We start from the raw sequence: 12,186 nt of genomic DNA on the forward strand, positions 1-12,186 counted from the left end.
ATGACGAGAAATGGTAGGGTTTATACCCCAGAACACCTAGCCGAGTCAAGCAAGCAGGCCTCCAACCGGCCACCCATTATTGAGACAGGTCCAGATGATCTTTGGAAAAAGATACAAGCCAAGGAATACAAGGTCATTGACTAGTTGAACAAAACGCCGGTGCAAATCTCTATTCTTGCTTTACTACAAAACCCTAAGGCACACGAAAATGCTCTGCTAAAGGTACTAAGCGAGGCATACGTACCAAGCAACATCACTGGCGGAGAAATGGCTAACATGGTAGGAAAAGTGTTAGAGAGCCATAAGATCACTTTTCATGAGGACAAGCTACCACCTCAAGGGTTTGGACACAACAAAGCACTGCACATCAGTGTGCAATGCGAGGACTACTTCATCACCAGGATCCTGATATATGGGGGTTCCAGTCTCAACATTTGTCCACTGGTAACACTCAAGAAGTTGGGTAAGGGACTGCACGACATAAAGGATAGAGCCATCAATTTGAAAGCTTTGGATGGTTCTCAAAGGTCCACCATTAGGGAGATTAGTCTATGCTTGCAAATGGGGCCAACATGGTTCGACGTTGATTTCTAGGTGATACACGTGCCAGCATCTTACAATCTGTTGTTGGGTCGGCCATGGATCCATGCCGCTGGGGCCGTAGCATCGACATTGCATCATGCAATAAAATTCGAATGGAATCATCAAGAGGTTATCATTCACGGCGACGAGAGCAACCCTATATATAGTCGACAGACCATTCTGGCAATCGAAGGGAGAAAGAAGCTAGGCGGAGAGGCTTACCATCACATTGAACGGGTAAATGCAGTTGAAAAAGACAAGTGGTGGGATAATAAGATCGAGAGTATACTGAATTGGAGTGGGTACAAACCTGGCAAGGGGCTCGGCAAGAACCTCCAAGGAGTCGCTAAGCCCATAAAGCGCAAAAAACATGGCACTACTTTCGATCTGGGATATGAGTACACCTGGGAAGAATTCAACAACTGGTCACCACCATGGCATGGTCCTTACTATCCACTAGAGCAGCCAATACCACATCTGGAGTAGACCATCCAACAAGCCGACATTATTTATAGGTCAGACGAAGAAGAAGCACTGGCCGCGGTGAAGAACTTGTTCCTGGAAGACAATGACATGGATTATTGTGTTGTTCTCGAGGAGGAGGGGGAGGAAGGCCCTTACATATAGGCCGTAAGCAAAGGGGCACGCCGCAATAACTGGACCATCAGGACAACCAGAGCCCGACGAGCCTCGGGGTAGCAAGGCTAAAACAAGCATCATACACTATTTTTACTTACTAAATGATTTTCCTTTCGCATTTTAATTCCACAATAAGATCTCCAATGTTCAAAATGATTATGCAATTTATCAAGGCATTTTGACTTTTCTTATGAATCAACACTAATTATTATTTTTCTCTCATTACTTTACTTATACAGCATTACTATTACTTATCATGATGAACCAATGACTGTGACATGCAATGAGACAACTCAACAAATGGACATTGATTCATAGGAAGATGACATATACCAGAGGAAGTTATCAAAGAAGTTGAGAACTTTGAGAACAGACCTAAGTCCAACCTAGACGAGGCAGAAATTGTTAACCTGGGAGATGTAGAGAACGTCAAAGAAATGCGAATCAGTGTTCACTTATCAACGTCAGAAAAGAAGGAATACGTAGAATTTCTAAGGGAATACGAGGACATATTTGCCTGGTCGTATGATGACATGACTGGTCTAAGTACGTTTATAGTGGCTCACATGATCCGACATGTCTGCCGGTAAAGCAAAAGCTCAGAAAGTTCAAGCCTGATATGAGTTTGAAAATCAAGGAAGAAGTCACTAAGAAAGTCAAAGCTAAGGTTCTCGGGGTAGTAGAATATCCGACATGGTTAGCCAACATCATGCCAGTGTCAAAGAAGGATGGGAAGGTCAGAGTCTATGTCGACTACCGGGATCTCAACCGAGCCAGTTCGAAAGACGACTTCCCTTTGCCGAATATACACATCCTGATTGACAATTGCGCCAAATATGAGCTGTAGTCATTTGTAGATTGTTTCGCTGGTTATCATCAAATCTGGATAGATGAAGAAGATGCTGAGAAAACGGCTTTCATTACGCCGTGGGGAATGTACTGTTACAAGATAATGTCGTTTGGGTTAAAGAATACAGGGGCTACCTACATGAGGGCCATGACTACTATTTTCCATGATATGATACACAAGGAGATTGAGGTGTATGTAGATGATGTCATCATCAAGTGCAAGAAGGCCACTGATCATATGGAAGATTTGAGGAAGTTCTTCAATAGATTGGGAAGCTACAACCTGAAACTGAATCCCGCGAAGTGCGCATTTGGTGTTCCTACTGAAAAATTGCTAGGGTTTATTGTGAGTCGCCGAGGAATAGAACTGGATCCATCAAAAGTCAAACCTATCCAAGAACTACCATCGCCAAAGAACAAGAAGGATGTGATGAGTATCTTGGGAAGACTTAACTACATCAGCCGGTTCATAGCACAGTCCACATTTATCTATGAGACAATCTTTAAGATGTTGAAGAAGGACGCTGCCACCAAATGGACCGATGGCTTCCAAAAAGCCTTCGACAGAATCAAGGAGTAGTTGTCAACACCACCAGTCTTGGTCCCGCCTGAGCCAGGTAAATCCTTATTACTCTACCTTACAGTATTGGATGGAACTTTCGGTTGCGTTTTGGGGTAGCATGATGAAATAGGAAGGAAGGAGCAGGCTATCTATTACCTCAATAAGAAGTTTATCCCATATGAGGCCCGATATTCTCTGTTAAAGCGCACCTGTTGTGCTTTGACTTGGGGAGCTCAAAAACTGAGGCATTATTTATGTGCTTATACCACATATCTCATATCAAAGATGGTTCCTTTAAAGTACATCTTCCAGAAGCCCATGCCCACTGGCAAGCTAGCCAAGTGGCAAATCCTGTTGATTGAATTTGACATTGTCTACGTGACTCAGAAAGCAATCAAAAGACAGGCACTAGCAAATCACCTTGCTGAAAATCCCGTGGATGGAGAATAAGAATCCCTGAAAACATATTTTCCTGACGAAGAGGTATCATTCATAGGAAAAGACATTGCAGACTCCTATGATGGTTGGAGAATGTTTTTCGATGGAGCGGTAAACTTCAAAGGAGTTGGCATAGGAGCCGTCCTAGTATGAGAAACCGGTCAGCATTATCTGGTGTCTGCCAAACTCAGGTTCCCCTGCACCAACAATATGGCTGAGTACGACGCCTGCATCTTAGGGCTCAAGATGACCATTGACATGAACATTCAAGAGTTGCTAGTGATTGGAGATTCAGACCTACTCATACATCAGGTGCGTGAAGAATGGGCAACCGAGAACTCCAAGATACTCCCGTATCTGCATCATGTACAAGAATTGAGGAAAAGGTTCACGAAGACGGAGTTCCAATATGTTCCCAGAATCCAAAATGAGTTCGTCGATGCATTGGCTAACCTATCATCTATGATACAACATCCAGACAAAAACTTCATTGATCCCATTCCAATAAAGATCTATGATCAGCCAGCTTATTGTGCCCATGTTGAATAAGAAGCAGACGGAAAGCCTTGGTTTCATGATATCAAGGAATATTTGGCAAAAGGAGAGTACCCAGAGCTTGCAAATCCTATTCAGAAACGCACACTTCGGAGATTGTCCAAAAATGTCTTTCATAGCGGAGGAATCCTGTATAGGAGGACTCCCGATTTGGGACTATCAAGGTGTGTCGACGCCAAGGAAGCATCCACGCTACTAGAGGAAATTCATGCTGGGACCTGCAGTCCACATATGAACGGTTTCGTCTTAGCAAAGAAGATACTCCGAGCTGGTTACTTTTAGATGACCATGGAAACGGACTGCATCCAGTATGTCCAAAAATGCCACCGCTGTTAGATACATGCAGACATGATAATGGTACCTCCAAATGAGCTTAATGCAACAAGCTCACCATGGTCGTTCGCCGCTTGGTGGATGGATGTTATTGGACCAATCAAGCCTGTCGCTTCTAATGGACACAGATTTATCCTGGTAGCTATCGACTATATCACCAAATGGGACGAAGCAGCATCTTACAAAATAGTAACCAAGAAAGTCGTGGTAGACTTTGTCCGCGACCATATTGTTTGTCAATTCGAAATTCCAAAGTCAATCATTACTGATAATGGTTCCAACCTCAACAACGACTTGATGAAAGCTATGTGTGAAACCTTCAAGATGAAACACAAGAATTCCACAGCCTATAGGCCACAGATGAATGGATTTGTAGAAGCCGCCAACAAAAATATCTAGAAGATATTGAGGAAAATGATAGAGAAGAATAAGCAGTGGCCTGAGAAGTTATCATTTGCTCTATTGGGGTATCGCACCAAATTCCGCACATCAACCAGGGCAACCCCCTATATGCTGGTTTACGGTACAAAGACAGTCATTCCCACTAAGGTAGAGATTCTCTCCCTAAGGATCATGCAGGAAAATGAGCTCGACGATGTAGAGTGGAGGAAAAGTCGCTATGTGCAACTAGCCCTTATAGACAGAAAAATAATGAAAGCAGTTTGCCATGGTCAACTTTATCAGATCAGAATGTCTAGAGCCTTCAACAAAAGAGTCAAGCCGAGACGGTTTGCACCGGGGCAACTGTGTTAAAGAAAATTTTCCTACATTAAGATGAAGCCAAAGGGAAGTTATCTCCCAACTGGCAGGGTCCATACATGGTTCACCAGGTTCTGACAGGAGGAGCCCTCATACTCGCAGAAATGGATAAAGAAGTTTGGCCAAAACCGATCAATTCAGATGCAGTCAAGCATTACTATGTGTAATTTTCATGCTTTCCTCATCGTTGTAATTGAACTATGCCGGACCTGATTCCCATTTAAGAGGGGATACATCGGCATACCTATGGGTTCGGTCACAATTCAATAAAAACTTTGTTTCCCCCCGCAATTGGAAACTAGAGCAGAATTTTGAGGGGGACCCTCAAAATTCCGAAGTAATTTCAGCGCAATCGCCACAAGCAACCGTCAGAAGCGTCAACTCATCAAACTAGGGCAGAATTTTGAGGAGGTCTCTCTAAATTCTGTAGCAGGAGAGGTTGCAATGTCCTGAACTACGTCGCAGTCGTCGGTTCATCTAAAAATTATTTTAATTATAAACATATGTCATAAAAAATCATGCCTATTTATTATTGAAATTGCTTTATTTAGAAACGCTACCCTAATGATACATGCAGTATCACCGGATTAAAGCCGAGCAGGTCAAGCAGAGCCACGGGGATACAAACTAACCTTCTCCCCCCCCCCCTTTGCAAAACTCACGATTTTTCTTTGGATGCAGGCACTTGGATTGCAAAACTATCAAACATACTATACACTCATAAGATAAACGCTTTCGGGAATACAACTCTCAGAACCGTTGCATTTATTCACATTTGCTATCCACACACAACAGTGTCCCTAGAAGGCACAATGTCCCCAACAGTCACAATATCGCAATCTACTATCAGCTAAGAAAGCTTATTACCATTTGCCATTTAATTTCTTGCATAAGGCTCATATTCTACCTTCTAAGACTAAACGTTGTCTCCATCTGCATTTCTGCATTGCATAAGGCTACTATTCTGCGTTCCGAGACTAAACGTTGTCTCCATCTGCATTTCCGCATTGCTTAAGGCTACTGTTCTGCCTTCCGAGACTTAACGCTGTCTCCATATGGATTTTTGCATTACATAAGGCTACTATTCTGCCTTCCGAGGTTAAGCTCTACCTCCATATGCATCTACATAGATGAAAGATCGCCACCTACTGCATTGCATGGCTAAAAGATCACCACATCTACATCCCATGGGCTCAAAGATCGCCACCTACCGCATTGCATGGTTGAAAGATCGCTGCATGGCTGAAAGATCTCCATACACTGCATTTCATAGGCTAAAATATCGCCAAATTATCCAAAGGTGTTATCGTTCGGAGGCACCATTTTCATAGCCCGAGAACACCATGTCATGGCGTGAGGATCCCTTTTAGTTTTTTGCATATCATTATTCAAAGGCATCATGGTTCGGAGGCACCATCCTCATAGCCCGAGATCATCATTTCATGGCCTGTGAATCCTTTATTGCACGCTTCATGGCCCAGGACATCATGGTCTAAGGACATCATTCTCATCATCCGAAGACAACATTCATGGTCCGACGGGAATGTGCATCATGTTTAAATTTACGCACAGTATATTGTATTGCCTATTTGCAGGTAAACCAGCGAGCAACGGCTATCTCGGCAGGAACGATCCCGCTCCAGTTCCCGCAGCCCTATCAAACCTTAACCATTCACCACGTCCTAGATATTGTGTCCGTTCTTGAAAAGTCTCCATCGGCATACTCCGCTGATGGATCCTGAACAACATCTGGCCTGATTCCTGTAAAACCAAGGATATGTAGGCAACTTAGAAGCCAGGGAACGGCCTAAACCTCTTCGAACCGTTCTGCTCGGTCAAAATTGGCCATAACTCGACAACTCTTTCATCTTTTCCGAGTAAAGAGGGGCAGCTGTTGATACCTATTTTTTCTCTATATATTTTTTTATATGCAAGATACTCTCAAAACAGCATGTGTATGCATGTATACGTGTGTCCAAATGTTTTATTTAAAGATTTTTAAACCAATTTATTCCCCTATTTTATTCATAAAAACCCAATAATAATTCCCAAATTATTATTTTTGGTGATTCATTTATTGGATTCTCATATTTGTACTAAAAAATAGCTAAGATAATTTTGCATATAATTGCAATATTAGCCCCTTTTAAGATTTAATTTCATTTACATTTATAAAAATTAAGTCCAGTATTTTTAAATTGATAATTATATATTATAAATTATTTTAGTACATTTAATTTATTTTTAGAAATCAATTTGCTATTTTTTATAATTTTAAAATGGGAAATTGGCTATTTAAATAATAGCCCAAATTCATTTCAATTATAGCCTAAATCCTACCCCAATTTTAACCCAATTTTAACCTAATTATTGACCCAATTAAACCCATCGGACTAGGCCCAAATCGAGTTTCATAAACCACCCCACTTACCCGTTTTAATCCAGGCCATTGATCACTCAGATCAACGGCCAATAGTCGCCCTTGCCTTAATTAATTCCAAACGACCCAAAACCCTAGCATTTCTCACTTACCGCGGCCTTAGAATCCCCTCCTCTCAAACACTCTCTGCAACACCACTCAAACCCCAGCCGCCGCCACCTTAATCCGCCCTAATCCATGACCTTCCGAGGTCATCGGAGATCTGTACCAGCCTTCCCTGGCTCCTATGTGTTTGTCCTTATGGTTTAAAGGCAAGACTATGAAGAGCTCTAGTCCAGTCTTAGTTCAGTTTTAGTTCATGGCCCTTCTCCTGCCATCTTTGACCTTTCTCCGGCCGGCCATGGTTATTTGAGTCAGACCCTTGACTCTCCTGTTTAGATTGGTAACATTCGAAGCCTTTCTCATCTTTTCTGGGTTTTCTAAAACCCTAATCTCTAAGGTCTTTCGATTTCTTTCAGATCTACTTTAGATCTATGCTTGCTCTGCACTTTTAAGCATCTTCTCGAAGTTTCTTCAATTTTGCTTTTAAAAATGACTCTTTGTCTTTTTCTGATTAGGGTTTTTCCTGTTAAGTTATTTCAAAATCTCTTCTCTGACTTTTAATATGTTTAAGATGTGCATTCGTTTGTTTAAAATCTTGCTTGATTCATTTGTTTACCATCTTTCGAACTCGTTGTTGTTGAAAACCCTAAATTCTTGTGGGTCTCAGTCGAGTTCTAAAAGTTGTTTGTTAGATGAGTGTTCGTTTGGTTAAGTTTTGTTTGATCTATTTTTAGGGCTCGACTATTGTTGAAAACCCTGTGGCTTTGGGTCTGAAACTGTGCATTTAAATGGCTAACTCGATTTGAAGTTCCTTGTTTCAGAATCCCTTTTCCTTTATGTGATTCCTCTGACTCTGGGTTTCTACTATCTTTAAAACTTGACTGTTCTTGAAAACCTAACTTTTCAAAAGGTTTCTCATCTGTTACTATGAGACCTTTGCATGCTTCTGATACTTTATTTTTTCTTCACTATTAATTCAATGTGACTTGACCTACTTGATTGATATGCTTCGAATGTTTGCTTGACTATTAGCTTATTTCTGCCACTATTGCATGTTTGTGATTATCTTTTTTGTTTGGCCTTGCATGTCTGATGACCCTGTTCACTTTATTTATATGTTGAAATTTCTTCCTTGATTAATCTTCACTTGTGTCTGATTTCTAAAGATTCTCTTTTATGAACCCTGATTTCACTCTCCCGTTCAAAATTGATTGACTCTTTTCCCTTTATTGTAATATTTACCTTGCTGAATCTATTTCTAAAATAAGTATATTATGTACTTAGTCTCGATACTTACTGAATGCTTGTACTACTTCTTTTATGGAAATAATCAGTCTGTATCTAAACTGATCTCTTCCCTTATTTGAATCTGTTAAACAATGATTCCTTAATTAAACAGAATCACCCGTGTAATTGATTCTGACCTATGATTGTTTCCATGTTTGTATCTTATTAATTTTCCTTCACTCATTTTAAAAAAAAACCTATAAATACCTTGTACACCTCTTCTTTCAAGGACACGAACCAATTGAGTTCAAAAACACACACTTCACTCAAACTCTCTCTCTTTTCTCTATTACTACTTGTGTTGCTACCTTGTCTAGCCGGCTGAAAGCCAGGGCTAGGCTGTGGGAAACTTGCCTACTTTTTCTTTCTGTATTTTCTTTCTTTACTGGTATGTCCTAATTACTCTTCCAGCATAAAAAACAACATGTTTCTTTACTAATTCCTTCACTCTTACCTATTTCCTGCTTATGTTTAATCGAGTTTCATTATCAAGCATGCTATGATCTGCCCTTTCCTTTTTCTGAATTAATGTTTTCTCATGTATGAACCCCAATACCCCATAACCTCTATGTGTTTGTATATTGGTTTGAGGGCATGTTAGCATCATACATTGTTGTGCATGACCTAAACCTGACCCTCCTTGGGTCATATGTTCCACATCCCCTATGTGTTTGGTATCTTTGGTTGGCTTGGGGCATGACAACATTGAACATTGTTGTGCATGACCCAAACCTAATTCCCTGGAATCATAACCTCCATATCCCCTCTATATGTTATGGGTTCTAGTTGGTTTATAGGCATGGCAACACCATCTATTACTGTACGTGCCCAAACTTGGTCCCTGCCTAAGGATATATGCTCCTTGCAATGTATTTCCCAAACCCCTGACCCCTTTGTGCAATGGCTGATTCTGTGATTTTAGTTTTACTGCTACTGTTTTCAACTCACCCCTCTCCCCTATCCATTCTCCACTCAGTTCTAAATCTCTACTCCTGCACTTCCACCATATTCTTAGACTTAAGTTTTGCCCCTCTTGTGTTAGCCTTGCCTTGGGACCCATGAGCTCTCTCTAAACTTGGACACATAAGGGATGGCTCTTCCACACTACACTCTTCTCTATTTGGTTATACAACTTGGGTGTGAGAACTGCCCGGGGTCCTCTTGAGACCCTTAGGGAACTTTGACACACTCAAGTCTGAGAAAGGCTTTGAAACAATGGCGCTTGAGGTGGTTTATTCCATAACTCAGAGAGGAAGTCAAGAATCAGGCTTCCTCTAGTTGTAACTTTTCTTTTGTGATTCCTTGATGTAATTCATTGTCTAGTCTATAATATTTTTGTAATAAACATTTGGGGGATTAGCTAGTGAAAGGGACTGGGTAATTATGCATGCTCAAGGGTAGATATCACGTCTATAGGATCTAAATTTCTGCCTGTTCAATTCTGCAATTTAGATATAATCTATTGTTCTTTATGTTTAATTCTGCATCTAGATATCATGCCTATAAGATCCAATTTTATTAAATTACTGAATGTTCTACATTTAGAGAATATGCCTATAGGACCTAAATTCTGCATATTGAATCCCGCATTTAGAGAACTTGTCTATAGGACTTGTCTTTATTTCTGTATTACCACACTTAAACACCATGCTTAGGAACTAACTGGTTAAAAATCAGATATTATTTTCAGTACCCCCTTTCGTAGAAATCATGCCTATAGGGATACTACATGCTTCAATTCACGCTCGACTAGATATCATGTCTATAGGATTAAAAATGGGCAACACTAGATATCCTGCCTATAGGATCTGAAAACAATTTAAAATCAGTTTGACTCTGAATCAATTTTAAACAACCTTACTCTTTACTTTAACGCGATTTAAAAAGCATGCCTATAGGATCCAAATTGTTCGTCTTCAGTTATTACTGTTTCGCTTCATTCTGAATATATACCATGTCTATAGGATCTCTCCTAAACGCTTAGGTAGGCCTTAGGTGATAACAACCAAAATTGAATCCGCCTTTGTTAATTGCTATAACCAGCAAGCAGGCCTGATTCAGAGTTCTTATCTGAGTTATGTAATAAACTGGTCTGCCTCGACAATTGAAATTTCCCTTACCTTAGTATGTTAAATTCAGACCTTAAAATGTATGTGTTAGTCATACTATTTATGTGCTTTATTTGAGGAGGTATACATGAGCCTCTTATTTATTATATGTTTCCCCTAATGTGCAGCCCCTATATGTTTTGTATGTCGCCTTAGCTTTTTCACCTTTAAAACCTAAAATCAGCCTAATATCCCTCCCATTTAGGAATAGTAGTTCTAAAATCCTCTGGTACTGATAGGAAGGGACGGGTAGTAGCATGCAATAGACATCAAGACCAATCTGCGCTTAATACCTTAACGGGGTGGGAAGAGTAGATATGGATATAATGACCGGTGCGCTAATGCCACGTGTATCCCCTATTCTAAGAAGTGTCATACCAGGTATCGCATTGATGTGATCCATATTATAAATAAACCTAGGACCCCCCCCCCTTTTTCCTCATTTATATTTTCAAGCCTTTGTAGAAATTATAACCATTTCTTCTCAAAATTTGCCTTTAATTATTTTCAAACTCTTATGTGTTTAAACTTAAACTCCCTACTATTTGAGCCTATATTTGTCTATTTGCTAAATTATACAAATTCACAATAAACTATCTGGTCGGGAACCATACTAGTGGATCTTGAGGGGTGCCTAACACCATCCCCTTAGGATAATTTCAAGCCCTTACCCGATCACTGGTTATCAAACAAGCTTAGGAGTAGATCTTATAGGTGTCCTAATGCACCTTAAATCATTAGGTGGAAACTCTTCAAAAATGCAAAACCCAGTTCCCAAAAGGAATGAGTTGTCCAATACCAAATGTCACAAACCCGATCTTCTGATTGCATAAAGAGGGGAAAAAGGGGGCGCGACATACGGTGGAATAGAAATGGGATGATTGCCCGGCACCAAAGTCAATATCCCTGTCCGGTGGCATGCCCGGTAGGTCTGCAGGAAACACATCCGAAAAAGTTCCTCACTACCGGGACTGAATCAATACTAGGAGTCTTTGCACTGACATCCCTCACGAAGGCTAAGTATGAAAGCCACCCCTTTCCAACCATTCGCTAGGCCTTCAAAAATGAAATTACCCTACTGGAAACAAAATTAGTCGAACCTCATCACTCAACCCGTGGCACATCCGGTGTAGCTAACGTCACAATTTTAGCATGACAATCCAAAATATCACGACATGGAGATTATCAATCCATGCCCAATATCACATCAAAATCGACCATACAAAGCAATAGAAGGTCTACTCGGGTCTCCAAACCCCCAATAGTCACCACACATGACTGATATACGTACTCCACAACAACAGTATCGCCCACCGAAGTAGATACACGAACAAATGAAACAAGAGACTCATGGGGCATATCCAAATAACGAGCAAAAATATGATGACACATATGAAAAAGTGCAACCAGGATCAAATAACACAAAGGCATCTCTGTGACAGATTGAGACAATACATGTAATCACCACATCTAAAGCAATAGCATCGGGTTTGGCTGGGAGTGCATAGAAACGGGCCTGACCATCACCTGATCGACCTCCCCTTCTAGGTCGACCTCTAGCTGATTGTCCTCCACACTTAGCTGGGTGGGTG

This window comes from Nicotiana sylvestris, chromosome 7 (assembly GCF_000393655.2).
Source record: "Nicotiana sylvestris chromosome 7, ASM39365v2, whole genome shotgun sequence".
NCBI classification, from domain to species: Eukaryota; Viridiplantae; Streptophyta; class Magnoliopsida; order Solanales; family Solanaceae; genus Nicotiana; species Nicotiana sylvestris.